Raw genomic sequence first — 27323 nt, forward strand, 5'->3', positions numbered from 1 at the left:
ACGTCTCAAAGTTTCCCAGGAAATTCTGGAAAATCGGCACCCGACCGCTAACGTCCCGGGTGCCATTATTTACGACCTCTCCTTCCGGATATCTTCCGCCTCTAAAAAAACGAACCAGACCCTCCGATCCGTTAAAACCGTCTTTAAATTTTTCTTCAATTTAGACCCGCGATGTAGGATTATAATGAATTTCGGGACGTTCTGTAGATTTTGGAAAACAAATTAACATTCAAGAAAGTCTAAGGAGAACTCTACCCATTCCCATTTTAGGAGTTCATATCATTACGAGTTCCTTCGATAGGAACTTTTACTTCAAATCGTATGAGCCGAACTTGACAAGTTTATCTCTTTACGAACTCTTTTCGTCTGAATCTTTATTTTAAACCATTCACGACCAACTACACAAGTTCCCGGGTAAGAAATTTTTCTCATCGATAACTTCCTTTTCAGAAATGTTGATTTCAAATCATGCGCGGTGAACCGTACCAACTCCCGATTTATACGAATTTTAGTCCTTAGGAATTCTTTTGCTCGGAATTTTTAATTTTAAATCGTCCACGGTGAACTTCATGAACCCTCGATTTACGAAGGGAAGCAATTAATCCATGAAGTCAAAAACTACTCGTACGTTAAATATATATTATTTGATAACAGTCTCTCAACATCGCGACCACGTTGTACTTGTCTCGAAGCATGTTTTAAACGGGCAAATTCCGACCTTTTCACGTTCATTTCCTATCTTAGCCTCGTGCACGTAACGTCGTCACGCCACGTCGCGGATAACGTAATAATATAATAATCTCAAGAATGAAATAAAATGGCCGAAGGCCAAGAGCGACTTATCGAGATCCACGAGGCCGGAAGTGCACTGTTTCCCGGACGTTGGATCGATAGTCGAGAATCGTCCCCGCAACGTCTGCTCACACGTGAGACGAATTATGGCAACACGCGAGATGCACCTCGCGTCGCGTTGGCATCCCGACGCCCGACGTCTCTTTACGTAACCGAGGACGAGTGATGTCATTTCGCTGCATCCGCGGCGGCAATCCGTACATATACCCGTGCCTATGTACATATCTCATTACTTTTTTATTCTTGCTTCACGAATCTTCAAATCGGCCGCTTCAATGACCGATCGAGAGTAAAATCACGAACATAAGCTGAGAAAAGGAAAAAATGCATAGAGACGTTTTGCCGCTAAGGAACTCCGACCCAAAGTGTAACAAGCAATACTTATCACTCAGAATATTAAAAAATTTATACGAAAAAAAAAAGCGAAGAGCATGAAATAAATGAACCATGAACGACGTATCGCAGTCTCGGATTTGCACGACTTAAATTATCAGGTGACTTTGCGGCCGATAGTATAAAATAGTCGACATTCAAGAAAGTACCAAGTCTGGTAATTAAGAGAGGGAGAATGTTTAATTTCTCGCCGCGAAACCGCGGCGAGTACTTATTCCCTATTTCCATCTTTATCCTTCTTTCCCCTTCCCCCTCTTTTTTTTTTTTTTTTCGTAACTTTCGCTCTCGGCCCGCTTCTTCGGCCGGAAGAAAACCTCGCCGAGAGAAACTCAAACGGGCGAGAAGGATTTTGAAAAGCGACCTCGCACCCGGAGAAAACCGCGGAGGGAAAGTCGGGAGGTCCGTTTTTCTCGAAGGCGAGAAGCAAAAGGAAATCTCTCTTGGCGAAGGAGGAGGGGCAGGTGGGGGCCACTTTTAAGAAAATCGTAAAATCTACTTACTCGTGGACATAGTTCGTATTAAAGCAACGACGCCCGAGGACGGCTCAAACAAAGGATATCTGAAATCAAAAAAAAGAAAACGGTCGGAAAACACAGGTCGAAGGAGCGCCCGACGCGTTCGCGTTTTCTCACGCGGAAATTATAAATACGCAAAACGACCTTTGGAATTCCTCGCCCCGCCGTTGCACCGATCCAGAAATAATCGGGCAATGGCGAACGGGTCACAAAACCCGGATAAAACGATCCACCTACGCCTTCGTTTTGCGGCCATTTTGAATGCTGTGTACAGAGTTTGCGGAAAGCCGTTCCTGAAAACTGAGACCCGGAGGCGTGGATCAAGAAACTCGCCAGAATTTCGAGCCAAATACGTTTGTTTTGGGCGAGAAACTCGTTCCGGAATACCCGGAGCCCGCAAAACCAAATATTCTCTTGATATTCCTGGGAAGGCTGTAAGAAATAGCGAAGGGGATTCCTTTCTCTTTGCTATGGCGGCCGCCATATTGGGTTGTGCAAGTTTCACGTAAGAATATAGAGAAGGAGCGAGAATATGGTCCCTATATTCACTCTTTTGCTTCCATTGCCTTTTTATTAAGGTAAGAGCGAACAGAGGGCGATATTTAAAAAATCCTTTACGTATTTCGTAAAGTGAAAATGTAAGGGAAAAAAAAAATTGATAAAATGGAGAGTCGAAGGATAATGAGAAAAGGAACGAGTGAATAGAGAGCGACGAAAGGAGGCTAAAGAATAAGGACGATAGAATAAAGTATAAACCAAGGGTGAAGGAATAAGAAAGAATAAGAAATAAGCACGAGTGAAGGAGGTAAGAATAACAAGCGAATAAAGGAATATACAGAAGCGAGGGGGGCGAGTGAATGAAGGGTTCGGCTTTGACGAATTAAAAAAAAATAATAAAAAACGACAGAAAGTGATAAAAACACTTAGACGAGTCTACGGCTAAATATAGAGATTCTTCGTCGACTTTCTTCGGGCCTTCACATGGTCCTCGGCGTTTCATCTTTTTCTTCGCTCTCGACGCGCTCACAAGGAACGAAATCGTTTCTCGGTCCGATTAATCCGTGCGACTTTTCCCTAGGTGGATTTTTATTCAGTGTTTTTTCTCCCAGTCCCCTTCCTCCGTATCTGGGTTTGCGTCTGGTCGCAAATCGCAGGAGCCGAGGACGAAGACGATGAAAATAGCGAGATACACGAGGAAGAACCCCAGGAAAGCGAATCGGAGTCGGAGAGAAAACCACGCCGAGTGAAAATGTGACGCCGCTCGTCCGAGTGTAGAAAAGAGCAATTTGAAAGTCTCGTGCCGATTTTCACTCTGCCCTGTGGGCGGGAGTTATTATTTGAAAGTGAGCAAAGAGTGCCTCTCGACCGATCTAATATGGCGACTATAGGTGCGGATGTCCGATATGGTGATACGCGATGATAACGGACTCGCGATCGCTCCCCTTCTTCCTCTTAAGGTGATATGAAAGTGGCGTCTGAGAGATCGATCGTTCATGAAACTTTTCCCCGAGCTCGGTGTACCAAATTTTACAATGTGAACTTGAAGGCTGTAAGAAAAATTCTGACACCTATGAAATTGAAATTTTTAATAATTTGCTTATAGACATTTTTTCATTTTTTACAAAACATAAAATTTTATGAGTGTCAGAACTTTCCTTAGAGTCATTTGTGTGGTGAAGCTTGAAACGATTGGCTCCTCTAATGTCACTTTCATATCAAGTGAATTTTTTTAAACGATCGGAAACGAATTTATAAATAATTAAATACCTATACCATGTAGACGCTATAGAAAAACTATTTACCCCTTAAACAGAAGTTGAGGCATGTTCACCCAATTTCATTAAATCATAAATATATACAAAAAAAAGTTGTTAAAAAACCGATCCTCATGTTTTCCCTTCTTGACTATTATTAATCGCGACTACCTACACGAGAATATGATAAAGTGCCAGATTGCATATGCAAAGTGCAGATTTACGATACAATGACACTGAACCAAAATGACCCAATTTCCGTATAATGGCTAATAGCAGAGATTACAACATCGAAACAGTTTCCCGATACGTGTGGAGGGACGATTGAATTTTCCCATCGATCGGTATCGATTTCCAGACTCGGATGCAGAAACCTCGCAACGTGAGAAAATTTCGCGGAAATTCTCCCCCGCGTTGATAATTGGCAGGCTCATTATCGCGGTTATCACAACCGATTAGGCACTTGACAAACGTTCGATCGGCGGATTTTCTCAGAAATCCGAAAGGGTTCACACAGGTCGCCGGGTCACGGGAAACCGTGATTATTTATCGACGATATCTCGGCATTCCCTTGACTCGGATGCAACCACGAGGGACCGACAAGGTGGTTAATTGCCCTATCTTGAAATTATGCAAATAGTCGGATATTTCGCAACTTCTCGTAAAATCGGCTTTTAAGCACCACCGGCTTCATGAGGCGGTAAACAGGGATTCTTGGCGGAAAAATCATTGGCGCAAAGACGGCGCGTAAATCTGCCATGTAAACCTGCATAAAGTGCAACGTGCACGGGTATTGCACGGATTGGTTGGTCGCATTTTCGAAAGAATTTCGCATCGAGGTGATCGCCCGTTCTAATACCTGCTTCTGAATATCATGAGCGAGGATTGCATAATTTATAATTTTGAATTTCAGGTAAATGTGAGATTATTCGCTCGGTGTGATTTATAATACCTCAGTTTCGAATGGAGGTAAAGAAATAACTTCTCTCAAGGAAAAACTTCTTCTTACATCGACATTTACAATCCCAGATAAGCAACTCCACCGATAAGTATCCTATGTAATAATAATTCGACCTTGCATTTTTACCTCAACTTACGTTGTTCCAATTGCTTCTCTTGAATGCTGAGCATGCCATTCTTGCATCGGTATTTTTAATTCCAGACAAGCGGCATCACCGACAAGTGCGACATACAATAATAACTCGATCGCACCCCGTCGTTGCATCGGGCCCTCTCGCCTCGCGATTGCATCAATTGAATTATGCGAAAGAGTTTACAATGTAAGGAGTGTACCACGCCAGTGACCTTTCATCTGGCCGCGCCGACTTGGCTCGACTTATTTGTCTGCCGAGTAAAATTTATGCCATCCTTTATATGTAATATTTATAGGCCTCCTTCCATCCCATGTAACCGTCGAAGAGAGCACATCGACGGTGGACATTCGAAAATCGCAGTATAAAGGTCGATTTTCTTTCAAGAACTTTAGGGTTTCGCTAATTTCATGTGGGTCCCCGAGAGCTGTGATAATTGAGTTGAATACTTTAAAGCCTTCTCTTGCTATTTGGTATTTTTTATATTCGGAGATTACGTGTTGTACCATTGCTTGACTGTTACCTCCATCACAAATGGGATCTATTTTCACGATTAGATGGCTATGTGGGAGCTCTTCAGATTTTCCACGATCGGTCGGGTGTAAACAGGCTTTTCACATTGCAATACCTATCTCTATGGAGGGCATTCATGTTCGTCTCTGTACAAATCGGAGACGGATCGGAGACGGATCGGACAGGTGTAAATCGATCCCAAATCCCGACGAGTCCATCCACGATCGGCACTTTCTAATCTTTTGTCAGCCGGGCCCGTAAAACCCCAGCTAAACGTATTCATTTCCACGCCGTTAATTCGCGACAAATTGGAAGCTGCTTTCTAAAGCCAATTTCACGCAGTATTGTTTTAAACGCGTGCCCAGAGTTCGGCTTGTAACATTTCCCTCTCCAATTGAGCCTCCTCGGCGACGCGAAGATGGCTTTTTTCCTCGAAATTACGTGAAAGCGACGAGACGCGTCCCTCGAGGGAATTCGAGAGATTCGAGGAGATGTTAGGTGGGTTAGGTTAGGTTAGGTTAGGTTAGGCCGAACTCCCTTCCAAGGATAGTATCTCACGAGTATGTCGTAGCCGCGTTATTCCCGCGAATGCTCTCGTGCACGGTTACGGGCCTATCGGGATTACGGTTTTGCACGCCGTTCCCTCCACCCTTCTCCTTTCTCCATTAGCATTTCTCAAGAACTCTTGATTTCGACACCCGCCACCTAACCTCAAAACGCTCGCCTTGCCTGCGAGTCGCTCGCACGCGCGTCGCATCTCCAACCGTTCTCGTCGCTCTCCCAAATTTTCACGCCCTCGAGTGGTCTCGACATGCAAATGACCGAGTCCAGCGATTATCATTTTGCACCCATTAAAGATGAAAATTATACCCCCCTCCACCATCCCACGAGAATTTTCACATAAAAGTACCGAAGGAATACTCAAAAAGAGGAAGATAGGAAGTAAAGCCAAGGAAAAACTAATAAGAAAAATGAGAACCCATAACGAGGCAAGGAGAGAAGTTCCGAAAAGCCGACGTCCCGGTCGGCGAGATCGATCGGCGTTTCCCGGCTTTTCATCGGGTTTCCTGGGCTTCGCATAAGCCCGGCAATCCGTTACAGGTGGCGAAGGACTCGTCCGATGGGTGGCGGAGGCGGAAGAGTCGTCGGCGGAATAGGAAGAGCCAAAGGGAAGAGGTGGGAAGAACTCGGCGCGGATAGACGGACGATACGCCATGGAGCCGTACCGGATAGCGGGTCCGAGGGAAGGGTGGAGAGGCGATTTGGACAGCGACGTCCCTGAGCTACTTGCGACAGTAGGTCAGCTCTCTTCACCTCACTTCGCCTCGTTTTCGAGCCTCCATTATGCCACTGTTCGACGCTCCAGACGACGACCGCGATTCTTTGCTCCGCTCTGCTACGCCCTGCCTTCCCTCGACCCGGCAATCCGGTTAATCGTCATGGCTTTTGACGAGCCGACCAGGAAAATCCCAACGTGATAGAAATTATCACCCATAACGTGGTACATGTTTACCCAGAACATGGGATACGAATCCAATCGCTCCTTCGAAATACCGCGACCATGGCGAGAATAAAAAAAAAGCGGACAAAGAGCGATTCTTCGGCTGTGTAAACCTGAAATCCAGTTTCAGGCACAAACAAAATGAACAGGCTTACTGGGATGTTTCCCTGATGTAGACTTTTCTGCCATGTTGAGTTTTATGTTTCCGCGAATGTTGGAAAAGTTTTATCAATATTTTTTCACGTATTGATATATGTGGATTGATCCTTTCGTGTCACTTAAAAGCTCTTGGACCATTAATCGAGGTTCTTGGGAGGGATGTTCGGACGACAAGAGGAGATACATCGACGACCTCGTCGGTTCTTTTTGCAGACACGACCGGCGTCGACGTCCCCCTGGATCTGGCGAGGGTCCGGCCTCGAGTAACTATACCTCGCATTGAATTATTGAATTATTAGGGCCTCGTTATCCTCGCGTGACTCGAATGGCGAGCGGCGAATTAAGGTCCGGCGCTTTCATCCTCGCACGGCTCTTTTCGGCCTCCCTCCGGCCGAGGTCGGCGGTTCTTTCTTCTGCGGATGCAAATTGACCGTCGTTGTCTCTTAATGGGCGTCCTTTCGAGGCGGACCTCTTCTTCTCGGCCGATCGAGGTCGCCGCCGATCGCTCGAGGTCGCGCTCGAAGCCTCCTCCTCCTCCGAGAGATTCTAACCGGACCGCGATAGAAACCTTCGATTTTTCGCCGACCTCTTCTTCCGACGCGTTGGCTCCTCTCGAGTCTCGAGGTCGGACCTCGATCTCTTCGTGGAGGTCGATCGATGCGATCCCGCTCGGCTCCGCGCCTTGGCCCTCCTCCAAACTCGACCTCCGGTTGCGTCGCCGTTCGTTAAATCAAATCAAAGCGAATTAACTAATAAGGTCGCCTCTTAGCGCCGACCTTTTCGGAGCCTCTCGTCCGCGGGCTCGAGGTCGCCGCCGACCCCTTCCTCCGCGCGGCCGCCTCGATCGCGGAATCTTGCTCGCGCTTCCGCGAATCTTCCGCGGTAATCCCGTTTCCGGGGATCGGGATCGAGATCCCGGCCCGAAAAATCTCCCGAGGGGAGACCGAAGAAAGCCACTTTCCACTCCTATCTGGGGCCGACCAGAGACGCGCCGAGTGAATCACTTCCAGCCCGGAGAGATCACTTTCGAGCCAGAGAAAGGACTCCTGCGTCTCCGAGCGCGGTTCGATCGAGGGCGAGGATCGTCGCGTTTCGACTTTTCCTAGGAAAAGTTTTTCCAATCTCTCGCCGCTCGGTGGGGCACTGGAAAATATTCTACGAGAACAGTTCCCGCACCCTGGGGACACTGGATTTCGATCGATTTGATGTCGTAGAACCTTGTCGATTAAATCCTCGGGTTTTCAGGTTTTCGGGAAAACGCGTTTTCCGAAACCTGGCAGCGTTCGTCGGTTCGTTGATAATAATTCGGAAAGAAGTGCCGCAAACGTGAATACTGCCAAGAGTTAAAAAAAAAAGACGTTTACTATCGCGAACACCGCCAGTTCAATAAATCAGATTTCGGTTGATTTACGCCACCGCAGGGCCTCGTTTTACTTTCCGCAGGAAGCCCACGCGGTGGAGAGAAATTTGAGAAAAGGGGAGTAGCCTTCCCGGGTCCCTGGGGACAATCTTCCCCTCGGTTTCGGGATTCCCTGAACCGAACACACCGTGGGTGGCGGATGAAAGGGAGGACGGGGGAAAAAGGACCTCTCCTTTTCTCCGGTCCTCCCGCAGGAGTCCCAGGATCGGGAAGTGGCAGATGTTGCTTACTTTGTCGGAGATTTTCCATCGTCCTCGAATCGAGACTAAAGCACTTCTCAAGACACGTTTACCTTCAAATGATTTTCCTACGGATTTCGGTACAGCCGATTACTCAGTTTACCAACTCCTACGAATTGGTGGACTGAGAAAAAAAAAAAAATTTATCGAACCAACGAAATATTTTGGTAAATCAGAGAAAATAATTATTTGCCTCAAATAAGCTCACATAAACGGTTATAATTCCGACGGAACGTTGCACCTGATTTATTCCAGTTTACTCGGGTCAAATAATTATACACTCAATGAACAAAATATCTCTTTGGTGGCATGCATAGATTTTTCTGTTATTTCATAAACAATAACATATTATAAATTCTCGATTTAAGAACGGTTACAAGAATATTTAAAACCACAAATCATCACTGGCGACGCGAATCGCAGTAAGTATCAAACCTATTACCCTGTCAAGTGTACTTACGTGTACTCGTAATTACGAAAGTGGTCTAAGGGTCTAAAAAGTGAATTTATCCGACACTTAGTGCTCTATTCATATAAATTAGAATAACGTGGAGTTCGTTTCATGAAAATAAAATTAAACTACTTAGGCCACGTTCATAATCATCGGCGCGTGTAAGCGAGCCTTTGTGTACCTTCGGGATGGTCCGACAATGAAGAGAGCATAATGGATGCCATATGGAATAAGGACGAGAACGAAGGGACCCTCCCTTCTCTCTCGCAGCTTTTTCGAGACGAGTCCTGCGAGTCCTTGGAACAGGAGTGAGACCGAGAGGGTGCCTTGGAGGGTGGCAGATGTGATTCACCGAGGCCGAGGGGTATTTTCGGCACTGCCAACTTTGCAATCGTTCCTTTTCCTACAAGGTCCAATCGATCCTGCCCGATATCGCAACGAATAATCAACGAACACCGCGATTGAGCGCAGACGCGATCGGCACATCGCATCTGTGACTAGAGAAATTAAAAAAAATGATAGAGGTGATTTATACCATTTATAGCGATACAATTAACGATGTGCCCTGAATTTCACATACGTGATTAGAAAAACAGTGCAAGCGACCATTTATACCATTCGTGACGAGGTTTATTAATAATTAACGAAGATAAACCCTGCACCTCACATATGCGAGTGGAAGAAAATGAGAAAAAAAAAGAGCGAAAGCGCTTAACACCATCTATAAAGACACGATTCGTTAATAATTAACGACGTGCCCTGTACTCCACGTCCCTGGTCAGAGAAAAAAAAATGCAAGGGAGCATTTACCCCTTTTACGACAGGCCCATTAATAATTAACAAAGATGGGTATTACACTCTACATCTGCGACTAAAAAAAGATGCTATCTACACCGTGCATAATGACTCTGTCTCTAGATACTATTACTTATACATTACTTTCAATTTATAATTAGAAATCATTTCCCGTTCGCGGATAATCGCTCCCTATCGAGCATCCCTTTCCGAATTCCAGATCCTTGCTTCATCAATTTCCGCGTCCCTTTAAACTGGATCCCTTCAGGAAAGTCTGCAAGAAAACCTTCAAGGAAGGCCGCCCAGGATTCCTGAGCCAGGGTGGGGGTGGTAAAAATCGAATAAGGACGAGACCTTTCTTTCCCTCGGTTTCGAGGACTCCGATCCAGAGGGCGAAGTCAGGAGGGTGGCAAATTCGCCCCTCTGTACTTTCGAGGGTACTTTTCGTCGTTGCCAACAGCGATAACTCATTTTCGGCTGCGAGGACCAACGAGAGAGCTTTTCCCTGCCAAGGATCCTAGGACCTCTTTCGGATTGTCCATTTGTCCCGATTACTCTACACTGAGGGGGGAAAAAAAAGGAAAAAAAAAAAAGAAACTCATTGAACCACTGAAACATTTTGTTAAGGGGATGTGAAAGTGGCATCTGAGCAGTCAATCGTTTATGAAACTTTTCTCCGAACTGAGTGTACCGAATCCTTTCAAACTTTACAATTTTAATGTGAAGGCTATAAGGAAGGTCCTGATATCCATGAAATTTCCTTTTTTTATACAAAATTTGGAAAATGTCTATAAACAAATGTTTAAAAAATTGATATTTTATGGGTGTCAGCATCTCCTTTATAGCGTCCATATTCACGTTGTAAAGCTTGAAACGATTCGAGTTCGTCGCGTAGCTTTAGAGACCGGCGTCCATTTTCCAGCCGTCAGGGGAAACGTTTAACACTGTTTCTTCTCAGGGCGTCGTTCAAAATGGAGCAACGTTTTTTACTCGACGAACCGGGGCGAACAAAGGGAACAAACGGATCGGCAGGACTGAGAACCCCGGGGACCCGCCACGAGCCAGGAGACGAATGAATGGAGAGAGAGAGAGAGAGCGAGAGATAAAACGAGAAAGAGAGAGTCGGTGGGCAGATTCGACGTCGGGGCGTCGAGACGCAGCGAGACGACGGCGAGGGCGAGGGCCGGGAAACGAGACGAGGGTTGAAAGCCCCAAGAAAGGGTCGGGATCGGCGGCCATCTTGGATCGGGGAGGAAATCGACTCCCTCGGGACAGGCGATGCCCCCCCGAGAATCCTGGGACCGGTCAAGCTCGTTTCTTCCTTCCCTTTCTTCCCCCTCGACCAACAACCCCTCCTTGAGCACGCAGAAAAATATTTTGTCGAACAGATACAATTTCTCTTGGTTCAACCTATGTGAACATGGATCACATATTCATAATCAAATATTTGATTGTGAATATGATTCGCATTCGCAATCAAATATTTGATTATGAATGACACGGACTCGTCGCAAATATTTACCGTCACGTGTGTAGCGACCTGTAGGAAAATGCTCGAAACGTCGTTATCAAATTCGTAATGCAATTTAAAGTCGGGTGGAAGCGCTTTAGTTCGAGTCCGTTCGGGAAAGGTGCCACGTAACGACGGTCAAGTCGCGGAGAGCCGGCTAAGCCGGACGAATCCCGGGGTTCAAAAGGGAAAAGGAAAAGGGACAAGCCCATTAAATTCAGGGAACAGGACTCAATCCCCAGACAGGATATCTCGGTCTCCTGGGAACAAGGGGCACTGGAAATCCACGCCAAACGATCCCCCGCGTGTATTGAACAACAGACTCGGTCCCCCTTTAAACGAAGATCACCTGGGGTTCTTTACATTTGTAAATCACCCCTGCACGCAGAAAAGTACATAGTAGAACCAATAACATTTGATCCCGTTTCATCAAATATGAATACGGGTAACATATAGAGAGCCAAACGTTCGGTGACACGACATTTCTGTCGAAACAACATTTCTCTTTTACCGCACCGGGGAAGAAATATCATTGAACCGAAGAGCCATTTCTTCGAGCAGTATCTAAGAAATATTTTGTCAATTCAATGAATCCAACTGAAATAACCTCAAGAATTCTTTCACATTTCACCTGCTAAGGTAACGAGACCAATCAATTTGGAGATGCTACCGCGCCTTTTGATGACCATACTTTATGACAGAGCCAACAAAAGTTATCTCGGTTCGGCCGAATATTTTCCTGCGCCTGGCATTTCTATTTATCTCGAACTCTCCTCGGCTCGCAGTCGAGTCGAGAGGAAAGGGAGGGCTTTCCATCGGTAACGCCGCTAACTATGCCAGGGCCTGGCTGCCAAGCCAGGAGGTATTATAATGCAGCTGCAGCTCTACGGTTCGGATCGCGAGTAAAAGTGTACGGCCGCCTCGTAAGCGGGTTCACCGTGTCGCTTTCACTCCCAGTGCCGCGTCGGGAGGGATTGGCCGAGAATAGGCGATCCTTAGGCCGAGCGATAGACATAACCGGACCCCTGGGTAAGGATAAGGTCTAAACCAAGTTTTAGGAAACGGACTGCAGAAAAGTACCCTAACATCTCCCCTCGGGAATTGTGCAGATTCGTCAAACTCCGAATTTTTCGATCCAAGGGACTTACACCTTAGAGGACAGAAAAAAAGGTTTCCTTAATGCGCTACAAGCTAGACTCACTCAATTGGAATGTTTCATAATTGAATCTAAGCGCAAGGGGTTAATTCCAAGAAAATGATTTAGTTAAATGAGTTCGGGTAGAATGAGAGGGTTTTGTTAAAAAAAAAAAAGCATGCAATTACCTCGAGGAAATATTTCTTTTTCACTCAATGACACGATAGCCCGGGGATTTCTTTAAAACTAGCGCGTACAATAGCAATAGTGTTATAAAATTCTACCTAAAGGATTAATTGCATTGAAGGAGAAAAATAAGAATTTCCTTGGAGTAGGAGCGCCGAAAAGGGCGGACAGTCGGCCCATCGATGGAAAGTCCTCGGACCTCGTGCACGAAATTCTATCCTCGGCGAGAAACTCCGTGACACTTATTATATACCGGTTCACGTGACCGCCGTGACCCAACCTAATAACAACGTGACACGACGAAGTCGGGTCTCCTTCCCGTCCTCCGGAGAAGGGAAATCGCGAGCGATCCGACTAACGTAAGTAGGATACCCCGAAAGGCCTCGCTCGTCCCAGGAAAGGTGTCCTGAAAGGACTGACATAATCCCCCACGATACAACACACGATAGATAATTCCCTAGAACAGGAACTCGAATCTCGAGTTCATCCGATCAACTTTCGCGATGCAAGGAAGTCCTAGATTCCCCTGCAAGAGCTTATCAATGAGCTTATTAACCGGGAAGAGGTAATAAAAAAACAAAAAAAAAATGTCATGGGTGTCAAGACCTCCCTTTCGTATTATGGAGTTTGAAACGATTCGATACACCCAGTTCAGAGAAAAGCTTCATGAATGATTGACTCCTAGAATGCCACTTTCACGTCCCCTTAATGCAGGAATTAGCTTAGAAATTAGATTCGAGAAAAAGGACGTCGATCGTCGATCCTAAAAGGGTTAGCCCACTTCCAAGGATCCGGGAAGTCCTAGATTCTCCTCGAAGAGGGCACCGGGAAGAGCTTCCAATCTTCGACGGGCACTGGCCGGCTTTTGCCCTGGAAAGATGTATTACTCGGAGCGGCTTAAGGCCGATCCGATAAGTAAGTCGTTACTTCCCTTCCGACAGTAATTAAAGTCCCGTTCCGCGCCGACCTCCGGCGAGACCGCGTTTAATGGCGGCGATCGCGCCGGAAAAAGGAAAATTATTACCACCGAGCCGAGTAAATTACTTCGAAGTACACGTCGGGATGTTGGCATAGCTTCGGGGTACAATAGGGAGAGCCCACGACTAAGTAACGAGGGTAACTCGCGGTAAACTCGCGGTAAACTCGCCGCTGAACTTATGTTAATTACTTCATGGAAAATTCGCCACTGGGCTAGTCACGATAATTAATTCAGAGTAAACTCCTCAATGAACTTCTGGATTTCGCGTTGATTCCACAGAAAGGTACACACTGTCAGTCTGTACAATCAGAGGATGAATTTATGTCCCGCGAACAAATAATTCCTAATCTGGCGAGGAACTCTTACGTTATCATTGATGAGTTTAACCGTCGTTACCTTGAGCGGAAAAATCACATTTTATAAAAATTGATTCCTTTGGGAGAAACTTGATTTCATTTGCTATTATCAACACTCTAAGTTTCACAAACGAGTCCCCTCAGACGCCGCTTTCGTGCCACCTTAATTTCGCCTAGAAAGTCAATCTTTTCGTTCAGAGTATCGATAAGCCGAATGCACGTGCAAGTAAGCCAATTGCTCGGTGCGTACTTGGGGTTCGCGGGGGTACCGAGGGAGAAGGGGGCGAGACACGAGGACGGGGTTACGCTCACTTGGGAAGTCCAATAGCCGAGCTGAGTTAGCCTAGATCGAGGGATATGCAGCCAGATTGCCGTAACGCGAGATCCTCGAGGAAGATCTCGATCCTCGCGCTATCGAGGTCGCGCCTTCGAGAGTGGAGGGAGAGATCGACCGAAGGGAGAAGGAAAGGCCGAGACGAGAGGTCCCGATCGAGATCGCAGCATCCCGGGGCGAATCGGCCTCCAAACCTCGGAATCATTACTCCCCTTTGTAATCGTTCTCGTTGTTTCGTAAATGCGAATAATGGAGAAAAGGAAGAAAGAAAAAAAAAAAGTCTGAAACCGCGACGAGCGAACCGCGAAACGCCTGTTTGACAAATACCAGCCAAAGGACGGGCGTAAATGGACCTTTAACGGTATACCTTCCCAAAATGATCTTCCTTTGGTAGGGATATTTTCAATGAACGTTAAGCCTTCGAAAGTAGTAGACCAACTCCGAAAGTCAAATCCGCTTTTCGTAGATCGTTTGCTCGCAAGTTCCGCTCTCGCCCGGAGGGGACTCTCCAAAGCTGGCTGCTCGTAGAAAGGAGACCGACGCGGGTCAGCGCGGCCTCGGCCGGGTATATTAGAAAATGATTAGGCCTCATTACCGCAATCGGCATTAATTAACGATATCAATTAACATGACCTCGCAATCGTGTATTCGATTCGCGCATACGAGGTAGTAAACCGAGAAAAGAATTTCAACGAATCGAAGGAACATTTATTTGAACGGTACCGAGGAGATGCATTTTCTTCGTTCAAAGACTCGAATTTGATGCACCGTTTCTTCGCAACGACGACGATTAATTGGAGTTTATTCGAGCCAAATAATTCGAATTGAGAAAGTCATTCTTTGATACCGTCCAAAGGGATATTTCTTCTTCTCGGCGTAGTAAACGTAGTTTGGGCGATCGGGGCCGTTTCGTCAGGGCGTCGCGCAATCGTCGCGCCCCTTCCTCGAAGCCGGTCACGTTGCGCAAAGAGAGACGCGAAGGCGTCGTCGAAGCGGCTCCCCAAGGGGCCCGAATTCCCCGGAACGCCGATTGCGCCACGCGATCCACTTATCGCCCGTTATCAGGCCCTTCCCGAGCGCGGATCGCCTCGTCCTGGCCTCGAACTAGTGCGCCCTCGGAGATGGACCCTTCCGCTTCTCCGGGGATTACGCGACGTAAGGGAATCCTATCGATTTACGCGACGAGGAGACGCGGAGACGCTTACGTCTCGCAGGGCACACCTGCGTCGTCGAGGGCTCCTCTCCAGAAGCTGAGAGACGACGTGGGTGTCCTCTCCTCGGGTGGGCTCCCGATGGCGAGCTCGACCTCTCTTGTCCTGGGAATATTGGGTGGTCGAGAGACCTCCTTCCTCCTTTATCCCCGTAATGTTAAATTATCTCCATGCAATCGTTTACATGATCGTCACCGTAACGGTCTGTCTCTCGAAAATGGAACTCTCGCGCACGTGGCTCGTCCTAAGTTTCCCGAATCCCCGTGGTACAAAAATAATAATTTAAGTCGCCATTATATTGTTATCGTAAGGTAATAAATTCTCCTCTTATTTCCAATTATGCCCTGGACGTGAATGCTTCCTCAGTTCATTATATTAAAGGAAGGCATTCAAGCCAGCCATTGTACATTATCTTCCTATAACCGTTCAGCGAATAATCACCGCAACGGTTACGGTCAGGAAAGAGGAATTCTCATGTTTGCGGTACGACCTGCGTTCCGGATCATCGAATTGCGTTTAACGTAGCTTACACGACCAAGGTAGGTGTAAATTTCAGCGAGATACATAGGTACATAGATTCATCGGGCTAATCTCTAAGTGTACCGCACTTTCACGAAATTGGATCCTCTCTTCAGCTCCGAGTGAACGTCCATAGATCGGATAGAGCACGCCGATAAATCCGCTAAGTCTCGCAAGAAACGATCGTAGCAAATGACCGCAGTCGATGCTGCAAAAGCTGAACGAGAAAAGAAGAAAAACAAAAAAAAAAAAAGGAACTCGCGACTCGCGCGAAATGGACCGCGACCGAGTACGAGGGCGCCTTTGTGCGCATGCGCCGACGCGATTGGACTTCGCGCGTGAACATCCGCGATTTAAGGTAGCTGCACATGTATCGATTAATGGTAACGATTTGTGATCGGTGCAGATAATTCGAGTTCCTCTATAGTGTCGGCTCAGAAAATGGCGGCGCGCGGCGAAGAACTCGCGAACGGACCCGACTGAGAAAAATCCCAGATTGAAAATACAAATAATAGTTCTACGGGAATGTGTCTAGAATGTTGTATGGAGGATTATTATGCACTAATCTCGGTAAATCGACGCGTACTCGTCCCGCAGAGTTCCCTTTTTTGCATCTTTTTCCTCCTTTTTATTCCTCCCCGGTCGATCCAAGATGGCGTCCGTGGCGTCCGATCGCGCGGAATCGGACGGCCGTTCGTAAATAACTCTCAGGGCCGTCTAGTCCGGCTCGGGGGAAAAAGAAAAGGCGTTTCGTTACTATTTGCTCGTACGAATAGTCCCCGAGGTCCCGCCGATGTTTTCCCTTCTTCTTCCTCTCCTCGATGAGGTTATACCTTTCGGAGGAGTCAAGTTTAGACGCCAAGGTCCGGCATGGCGCTCGAGGTCTCCGAACTCAAGGCCCGTAAGGTGGAAGGATCTCTTGAAATTACAGACTCCTCGAGCCTCATTTCTCCCCCCCAGAAATACACGGTGGAAAAAAGGCCACGATGACTTCACGAATCATTCAAGTTTCATTCGGAGGGAGGAATTCGTCCGCCATTGTGATCGGGGGAAACGAGAAAGTCTCGTGAAAAAACTGCGATAAATGTGATAACATTTGCTTAAACAAAGGAACGAGCATTTGAGATGAATCATTTTTAATGCATTTTATTATTCTGTAGGAGGGAATAAAATAATATACCGATCATATAAATAGGGTAATAATAGGACATCTCGATGATGTCTTCATGAGGTTCCTGACGAGGGCCCTACGTAACCGATTTTATCGGGGTTCGATCGAAACCTGAGTATCGCATGATCGGGTCCTGATCAAAGCCTTATTATCATTTCTACTCGGGCAAGAGTTAAATTGTACAGGGAGAATGACGGTCGATCGATCGTCGATCGGCCATCTCGTGACGCAATTCCGGGGACCTCGCTTGCCGAGGAATGCTCAAATATTGATACGGCCACCGGCGCGGCTTTCTCGAAATCGCAAATCGTAAACTCCCGGTTGCGTGACGCGAAAGGAGAGGAAGAAATAAAGAAGCAACAAAAAATGAGCAACGATGCCGCAAGCCGGGGACGAGGTGACCGAAACTGCGAGGTCGACAAACATTCGAGCAGTTGTCGAGTTTTGGCAGGGCAAACATGGAGGAATTGCATCCATGAAATAATTGCATCAACGCACGAATCGCGTCCGTGAAATAATTGCATCCACGCAGAAATTGCATCCGTGAAATAATTGCATCCATGTAAGAATTGCATCCATGAAATAATTGCATCCACGAAGGAATTGAATTCGGGAAAAAATTGTACTCGCCTAAAAAATTGCATCCATCGCGATATTGACCTCGTCCTAACGTTGACAAAATCAACAGACAATAGTCCGAAACTCGGGGAAATTCGCGAAAAATGTTAAAATCGCAATAATCATATGATAAGACTCCACGATAAAGTACCACGCTGGAACAAAAGAATTCATCGAACCGAAGAAATATTTCGTTGAATAGTACCAAAGGAATATCTTGTTAATTCAAAGAACTATTGCTTGACTCAAAGTTAAATAAATCGTGAAAAATCCGTAGAAACGATGAGCCCAATTTATTCCGAGTTTATTTAGGTGAAATGTAATTTTTCGTTTTCTTTTTCTCAGGGCACTCTTAACCCGTAAGAAAGATTCTCAAGTAGGTACCAAAACCGTAATTAGTCGTTTCGTCAAATTATTGAAAATTATTGAAACATCCTCGCTCTTGTCGCACACTTGCAAGTACCTTATCGATTAAGAGAAACCATTGGTTTGACGTCCAATCGGTCTCGAAACTCGGCGAATTCCCGGCCGGTTCTGGCATTTCGGAATAATGGTTCGCGCGAAACTTAGACGAATGGAGGTTAGGAATGCCGGGCGTTTCGAAAGGGGAAAGGAGTGCACGTAAAGGCTCGGTTTGCGCGCACTCTTGGCCCAAATGGTGAAACATATATTTGCGCGATAGTAAAGCGGTTTAAAAGTGAAACCGTAGGTACATATCCGAGGGAGAGAGAGCCCGAGTGAGAGAGAGAAAACGACGGGTCGACGTAACGATGGCCCAGGTGTTACAGGTGATTGTTCGCACCGAGGAACAGACGAGCCATCCGAAATGCCGACTATTGCGACAATAGTTGCGCCACCGGTGCTTCGATTTCGCTCAAAGACCTTTCCCTCCGGGCTAACTGCACACCATTAGCTAAAACTAATCGAAATGGGATAGTCGATAGTTAAAAATTAAAAAAATATACATATAGTATATGTGCAGGAGACACAACTTCTACTCAATGACTGCACCACGAAAGAGACGAGCCATCCGAAATGCCGAATATTGCGAAAATAGTTGCGCCAGCGGTCTTTCGAATTCGCTCAGTCCTTTCCCTTAGTATGCCACGGCTGAATAAGACTTCCACCAAAAATATTACAAAATTATAATATCTTTTTAACAGTGCAGAGTTCCAGCTCCACCAAAATTCCCTTGAGATTATTCGGTCCTTCCAAAAAGGTATACCCAATTTATTAATTTCTTTTTTTTTCATTCACTTCCGGTGCTCGGGAATTGTTTTATAAGTAGCATTGTCCGAGACGAAGACGTTTTTGAACAAGCATCGTCCACTAATTCCAATTCCGCCCACGAGAATTAGTCAGCGCGGCCGAAGGAGTTCCGGCCGAAAATAGTGACTTTCGCCGCGAAATTTCTATCGGCCATGATAACCTCGATAACTCGCGCCGAGGAGAGCCGAGAGGCGTGAGCCTAGCTGGGAGCGGACAAGCATTCTAATTCTGCCTAGTTTAGTTAGTCGGTCGGCTAGGGCTACCGACTTGCCCGGCTTATCCAGGCCCAGCGGTGTCACCGATTGACGTTCATCACGGAAGTGGAGCGGACGATAAGCCGGTCGTCGTTGATACCGGCCGCGTCGATCGAACGCGTAACCCGCCTTGCCAAAGAAATCACGTCAGAATTTCTATTAGATGAACGGACGAACGATCTACTTCCATATATCCTCCGTGAATGTTCCACATTTTGGTTCCACATTTTAGGCTATTTAGTACATTTCGTTAATATACGAGTAGTATGAATTTATTGCCTGGATGTATGAATAAAATAGTGTAATATGTTACATTATCGATAAAGTCATTTATCATGACATAATCTGCCGGTCAAAGAAATAATTTCAACATGAATTTTTATTACATCCATGGACGAGCATCCGATTTTTTCCCAGTCAATTTCATTACTGTACAACGAGCAGTCCGAATTTATTCCCTGCAGAGCCATGAATGGAATAGGGCAGTTTATCAATGGAGTCCTTTTGACGAAGGGGTAGAAACTCTTGTACGCGTGAATTATTTAACATAATTAAATTAGATACATTTAATCTGAGTACGTGGAGTCGCGCAGACACGACATCGGAAAAGAATGTCAAAGAAGTCTTTCAACCGGTCTCAAAAGGAGAAAGATATTACAAGGAACTCCATTCTCTACGTGGAAACGGTGACTTTCTAGCGGCGGAAATTCGACTCTATTGTCTCGAGGTCCCCGAAACGATTTCACGGCCAAAGATTGAGAAATTGATCCCGAAGAAAGCCTTTATCCGCGCCAAAATTCCTCATCTCCCGAAACCCCGAATAATTCGGGATGATCTTGCGTTTCCGCCCCCTTTGTCGACGTCCCCCACGTGATTTAACACATCTTCGCCTTCTCCTCCGACCCTGGGTACACGTGCAGCTGCAACCGACGACGAGGCCAGTTCAATGATTGAAATATATGGGACAATGCGTTTCTTTTAAGGGAACTTTATGACACGAACTTCGAGCGAGAAACGCGCGTTCCCACGACATCTACCATTTCTGCAAACTTGCTCGGTAAATAGCATTTTGCCTTCAAGGTTTGCTTCGAGGCACAAAACTGGAAAAACAGCAAGATACAGCCAAAATGTTCTTTACGATCGGTACGCGCTTCCAGAAAATTTGTCACGAATTTTGCGCCCTCTTATCTCTTCACAACCCTTATACAGTGAAAAAAATTTAATTTCTAGCATTATTAAGATAATTGTTTTAACATATTACATATATACACTTGTATACGTGTGCGAATTTTTTAAAAGGCACGAGTCGAAGTACGTCAAAGAGGAGGATAGTTTATGACTTCTGGTGTGCACATTTCCGTTTTTATTCCGAGCGTTGTTACGACTCTGGAGAATGCAATTCCCTCGACATATTATCATTTATTATCGTCCTTATTCGGGCGATTTCATGCACTTCGTAAAAGGACGTGTCCGTTTCCAGAGCCACGGCTGTCTCCTTTCGACAAGGCCTACCGATCTGATTTCACCGGTGAACGGCAAACGCGCGAATCTCGTCTCGTTCGTTAGGGAGAAAACCAAGTTTCTAGGATTCCCAGCTCCGCTCTCGATACTTTCCTTTTTGGCTCTTTTTCCGATTTCCTCGTCGAAAGTCCGACTCGGTGCCCGCGGTGTGTCCCGTTCTTGCCTTTAGTCTCTGACCAATCGATTAAAGTAAGCCAGAATTGAAAAGTGCCTTTTCAAGAACCTAAAGAAACGATCCGGCGTGAGATAGATCGCTTGACATCCTTGTAACGCGGATCTCCTCTATTCTCCTTAATTTTTACCGATTAAATGCATAATACGATTTCTATCCATTTACGCGCACCGAATATCACTTTTATAAAATTAAAGCTCCCGGAATATCCGCGTTGTGTGGTAAAATGCAAGTTAAACGATTAAATTAGTTTATTTTTCAAGGTACTACGAACTCGAGATCTGGAAAATCCAATATGGCGGCGGCACTCGGCGCCTCCCAAATACGTATTAACTAATGAGAAATGTATAATGCAGTCAGCGTCTATTTTCATGCAGCACCAAGTACATATTATATTCATGTAATAGTACCTTTTAGAATATCCGCGTTTCTGGGTATAAGGCATAATTTAGATGATTAAAGAGTTTTTCTTTTTGTTTTAAATGTTAGGGTCTCGAAGTCTCCCGGAAGGAACAAAATGGCCACCAAGTGCACGTAATTTTTATCAAATTATACCTCTCAGAATATCCGTGCTTCGGATGATAAGACATAATTCAGACAATTAAAGGAATACCGTTTTAAATATATCATGGACTCGAAAGAAGCAAAATGGCGGCGGGTCGCATGCCTTCCCGTACACGTATTAACTAATAAGCACCATCTCTGTGCCCCACCAAGTGCATATCATTGTCATATAATTACACCTCTTAAAATATCCGTCTTTCCGGCGATGAAGCATAATTAACAGTCCAAGGAATGCCGTTTGAAAAATATCACGGACTCGAATTCGCTTAAGGGAACCAAAATGGCGGCGGGTCGCACGGTCTCCCTCCAAACTTTCGGACGAGGTTATATCGCGTCCTCGTTATCGGATGCACAATGGCCGACGATCTGCGTCTCCGTTTCCCTTATTTCACGAACTTTCCCTACGAAGGAGGCGATAGCGAGCCGAGGGAGGGGACTATCGAACGGAATTCTCTCTTTTCCAGCCATTGTTCCGGGCTCCGCGCTGATCGCTGCCATTGAGGGAGGAAGAGGCGAAAATATCGCTACTTCTCCGCCTCGCCTTCCCTCGAAGGAGGAAAGGAAAGCGAGGAGGACCCGACGAGAGAGCTCCGTTTCCACGACTTTTCCGACATCGGGGACAAACAGAACGGAGAACGCGAAAAAGCCTCGTTAATTTCGAGGAGCTGCACCGTTCTCGACTGCGTACCGTGAATGCACTCGTTAACGCTAACGCGGATATTTCTTTACAATTTCATTTTTTATTTTTTTACGATCATTACTCCATACGATTGCGTAATATAATTATCGCGATATACTGGCGTTACAACCGATAACGCGCGTTTTGTCATTAGAAACGATAATATGCAATTTAATATTTACTTTTCGAGATATCTCTCACCTCTTTCTACACATACCGCAATTAATTAACGATCACCAATGACGACTACGACGTGTTAAACGACACTTTCATATTTTTTTTTGCGATATTTAAAAATCCATAAATGTCTACCAATCCCACGTAATACGTCAGATTTATACCGTAACTACAGCCTAAAGTACCGAGTATTAATTTCATGAACATTTTAAAAACAGCGCAGGCAGAATCGACCATAATCGAGACGAAATCGAGCACTTGCATAATAGGTTAAAAAAAGAATCCGCACGATCCTCTATTAGAAATTCGCCCGAGAATCAGAGAAAGTGAAGAGGTGGAGGTCGGAAGGGGCGGAAAAACGGCGACACCGCAAAGAGGAGGGGAACGATTGTCGTTTCGAGTGACGAATTATCGAGTTAAGCCAGCGAGTCGACCGAAACGTGCGAGCCTGCCACCTCCACGACTTCTCCCGTTTCGTTAAACGCCAAGGAGGGACGTAACGACTCTTCTCGAGGAGAAAGTAAAGATGCGATCCTCGGCTGTCGGGAGTGAATTACGAGAAGGAAGAGGAGATGGCGTCGAAAAGAAGAGGGAGGGGGACAGCGATGGCGAGTGAAAAGAAACGAGTTCGAAGATATCGCCAATACCAATGGAGTTAATCGTTCCGCAGCGAAAGAAGCCCGTCAACAATCGATTCCTCGAGAGATCGAAAATCGATCATCCCGAAATTAAATGTGAACGGATCTCAACGTCGCGATAAATCTCGAAGGACACTGTGGATGGAAGTCGAGAGGTTAAACGACGAATTACGGAAGCAAACGAGCGAATCGGTCGTCCGCCCCTCCCCGTCGAAGGGGGAGACAGAGAGAGAAAGAGAGGAGAAAGTGAATAAACTCTCCTCTCGACGGCATCGAGGGTGAGTTACGAGGGACAGGAGGGTCCGCAAACAACGGCGCTCCCTTTGTCCATCCGCTGGCCCATTTGACGGGGTGAAAGCTATATAGGAAATCGGAGAAACGCGAGAAGAGCGAGAGCGAGAAAGACAAAGGGATAGAAAGAGAGAGGGAGGGAGGGAGGGGAAAGGGCCCGACCGACGAAGACGGAGCGGCGGTCCGCGGGGGAATGAAGCGAGACGGCGGCGAGCCGGGTTAAATGCGGGCGGCGGAGGGGAAGGGGTCGCCGCGGAGTGGGGGTAACTAGAGGAGCGGAGATAACCGAAGTAGTGGGGGAAACGCGAGCAGTGGGGGAAGAGGAGCGGGAGAAGCAGGCGCGTGCCACTTAGCGGGCGAGAAACGCGGTCACAGCCTCGGCCCGTCTTTGCTCCGATGGCTGGCGCAGAGCTTCGGAATGACGCCGACGTCGACGGAGGCGTCGATACCGACCGTCGCTTCGATTAATTTCGCTCCTCGAATTTCGAGGCCGGCTCCGCGTCCAGAAGGACGTCCGCGTCTCCATCCCCGTGCGACCGAAAAGGTGCAAGATTAAGTCTTTCCGCATCGACGATGACACCCACACCCATGTATTACAAACACTAATGTAACCCTGGAAGATGACCCATACTACGTAAAAATAAAAAAACTCCCAAGAAAGGAGTTGCATAACGATACCCCCCCCGAATACCGCTGCAATAAATACTATTTCGACGAGTAACTCGTAATTCTTACGATACTTGAATATAAAATTAATTTCAATCGAAAGTAGTCGACGATACTTCTCCCCTCTAATCGAGCACCCTTAAGCCCGATCTCGATAAACTTCCTCGTACCTGGAGAATATCGAGGAAATTTCAAAGCAATCTAAAAAAAAAACAAATGCAAAAATAGTTCCTCGATACTTCTCCTCCCCTCTATCCGAGCTCCCGTAAACCCGATCTCCTCTTCGAGCGGCTCGTAACTCGGAATTCCGATAACCGGGATAAGATCGATGGCCCGAGACCCGGTTTACTCTGTATCGCAACCAGAGAAGCTCGTATCTCGGACGATCGACATGGCGGGGAGGCTAATAAAAACGGGGAAGAAAAACGGACGGCGCATAAATTCTCTCGCGAGGGACGTACATCATAAGGCGGCGTAATCGCGTCGAATCGCCGCCAATACGGCTTCTCGAAGTGAAGAATGACCGAAAGGAGGCGACACAATGGACGGAGCGCAAACCCCGCTTCTCTCGGATGTGTGCTTAACATCGCTCCGAAATAAGATCGGGCCGGAGGGAGGGGCGAGGGGGCAAGGCGGGAGACCGAGAGAAGAGAAAAGGTCTCCTTTTCTCGGAGGCGTCGCCGCATCTCGGCGGCTCTCTTGCCCCCGAAACCCTCATACCTTGATGCGCCAGAGATATCTCCTTTCCCGCGGTTTTTCTCTAATTGAATTAGTTTCGACCGAGCCTCTTTCGCGGCCACCCGAACCCCCGCCGGACTCTTATAACCTCTGACTCTCGCTCCGAGAGGTCCAACGTGTGACACCCTCCTACGTAGCGTATAACTCGAATATTCGGCCGAAGTACCGAAAATTAATTCGAAACTTCGTACACCTAAATATTTCGAGCCGCTAATTGCTACTGCACTGGGGGGAAATTGCCCTAGTGTAGTAGCAAGCAGGTGTCAAAGTGTGGGTAAATCTCCATCGATATTTGCCAGTATAGTACTTTATCAGCACCCCTAGGGGGTGCACTTATTGCTCGGAGACGAAGTTAACCGATTTCCTTTATTCTTTTTTTCATTTTTTCCCCCGGTAAGTTTAACAGGACGCCAGGTCCCGAGGGTTCCTCTTGGCTCTGCTGCGGTCCCTTCTTTTCGGGATCACCTCGTTACGGTCTTTTCGAAGAGGAGGCGTCCTACATTCGACAGCTGCTCCGAGCTCTCCTCTCCCGCCTTCGCTCTTTGCTCGCCGCTCCTTCGCCGCGGCCCCGGTTTATATTTAGTCGATATTTCATCCGTTTTACCGAACCCGGTCAAGCCGATTATTGCTGGCGCGGTTTTACGAGCGACCGACGTACACGGTCACCGGGGAGGGCACCGAGAACCGAGACGCGACGACTCTCGGTGCGCTCCTTGCATCTCTGCCAAAGGCTGAAGCTCATCCTCCACAGACATCAACAATAGGAAACACGGGGACTACTTATTATAACACCATCTAGTCATTTGTCACAACTCCCTTCGTGAACTTGGAAACATACGATGACTTGAAAGCGTCATCTCTAAGGATCAATTGTCTACAATACTTATCCGCATTTTTGTCATCTCATTTTTTATGAAGAGTTAACAAAATCATCAAAACGAATATACAGAATATACAATTTCATGGGTGTCAGACCGGCAGATTTACGTGGCAAAGTTGCAAACATATATCACCACCAAGACCGAACGTCCCTTATCACCGAATTGCATTATTGTTTATCACATGAGATCGTTTTCACCGATTTCCAAGCAAACAGCCCCTAGGTTGTTACACATCGATCTCGATATTTTCTCCTAAGTCCTCGTATGAATTTAGAAATGAAGGTGTCATTTCTTCCGCGTACAGGCCGTCGCCGCATCGCGTTGCGTGGCTGTTCCGCAAAATCAAAATGAAAGAGGGAGAGAGTATCTTCCGTCTCTCTCTAAGTGGCTGCCGTCACGGCCGGATCGGTGTTCGGGGCCCATATATCCTTAAATCTTCCGTCCGTCGACCGCAAGCGGTTCCGCAAGCGTAAGATCAATGGGGCTGGCTCGGCGGTGACGTCACCGCTCGCGGCGGGAAGTGGGACGCAAGCGGCCCGGAGCGGCCCGGAGCGGCCGGGCGCAGCGCGCGGAGCCCTCGGAGGTTGCCGAAGTAGGTAAATAGCGTACCGGTGACCCGTCGCCTGCGTTCTCGTTCTATCGGGAGCAGCCGGGTGGGAGAGACGGACGCGGAACGGCCGCCCTGGAATCGGATGCGGCCGCGACCGGAGACGGCGACCTCGCCGCGGGCCCGTCCTCCGGGACTTGCGGATATTCCGGGGTTATCGGCCTCCCCCCGAGGACTCCGTATTTGGTGAACCGAATATAAGGGGGAATTAAGAATCATCGCCGATTCGATTATAATACATAAGATAATGAACGAAGAAGAGGACTAGAAAACAATATCTCAAGTATGAATAAAACGCGTTGCCCCGGTGAAATATCTGTTTACATTGTTACCGATATAACAAACATATGTGCCCATAATTATGAAAGTGGTCTAAGTCATATATTTTTTGTTTCGAAATTACATTCAATTAATATCGTTTGAAATAATATGGCGTGAAATAACTGATAAACTCATTTTTTTTTTAATTTTGACTTAGACCACTTTCATAATTATGGGCACATATTACTGACCCATTTTCACATGTTGGCGTGTATAGCTGCAAGTCAAATTTTTCCTTATCACCGTGAATTCTTTTCCCGCGTGCGAGAAGTGAACCGGGTCTGCAGGTTATCGTTATCACTAGCGAGCACCTCGACGCTCGTCATACCGAGGGCGTAAAAATCCTCGTCGTTGCAACGGCGTGGTAAGGGGAAATAAAGCAAAACAAGAAATAAATACAAAGAAACAATTCCGTCGGCAAGGTAGGCTTCGAGTATACCGGTACGTTGGGGACGTCCGATTGAACGGGCCGGAAAAAGCGTTTCGCCTCGCCGGTCCCCAATGGAATTCGTTCGAATTGCTCGTAGCGGCGGAAACGCGTCGACATTTTATTCTCCCTTGATAACGTCGACGAGAGGGGGAGGGTGGCGTACTTTACACATCGCCGTGTACTCCCGAGTAAATGTCGGAGATAGTCAAGCCGCGTTTTGCCGCGTCTACCAATTTTTTCTCGAAACGAGGTTAAGCCGTGAGATTCTCCCTCGAATTTATCCACCATCCACGATCCGATCGTCGATCGATGTCGGGTCGATCTATCACGGCCGATAACGGCCCAAAGACTTTCCCCACGCAGAAAACTGTTAGGTTGAATCGACAGAATTTTTCTTGCCTCAAGACATGCTT

At 46.8% G+C, this 27323-nt stretch overlaps 1 protein-coding gene across 5 annotated transcripts in view; it reads right to left on the reverse strand.

Annotated features, from left to right (window-relative positions):
• The window catches only part of LOC105701723 (protein roadkill), a 91572-nt gene that overhangs the window by 43109 nt on the left and 21140 nt on the right, over window positions 1-27323 (reverse strand). For 3 of the 5 annotated variants that reach the window (XM_012428717.2, XM_012428718.2, XM_012428719.2), the window contains exon 3: window positions 1746-1804. The exons of the other annotated variants lie outside the window; for them this stretch is intronic. The gene's annotated coding sequence lies outside the window, so the exon portion shown is untranslated. The remainder of the gene's footprint in view (window positions 1-1745; window positions 1805-27323) is intronic. 5 annotated transcript variants of the gene reach the window in all.

Source organism: Orussus abietinus, unplaced genomic scaffold (assembly GCF_000612105.2).
Source record: "Orussus abietinus isolate OABI.00-Male unplaced genomic scaffold, Oabi_2.0 scaffold30, whole genome shotgun sequence".
Lineage (NCBI taxonomy): Eukaryota > Metazoa > Arthropoda > Insecta > Hymenoptera > Orussidae > Orussus > Orussus abietinus.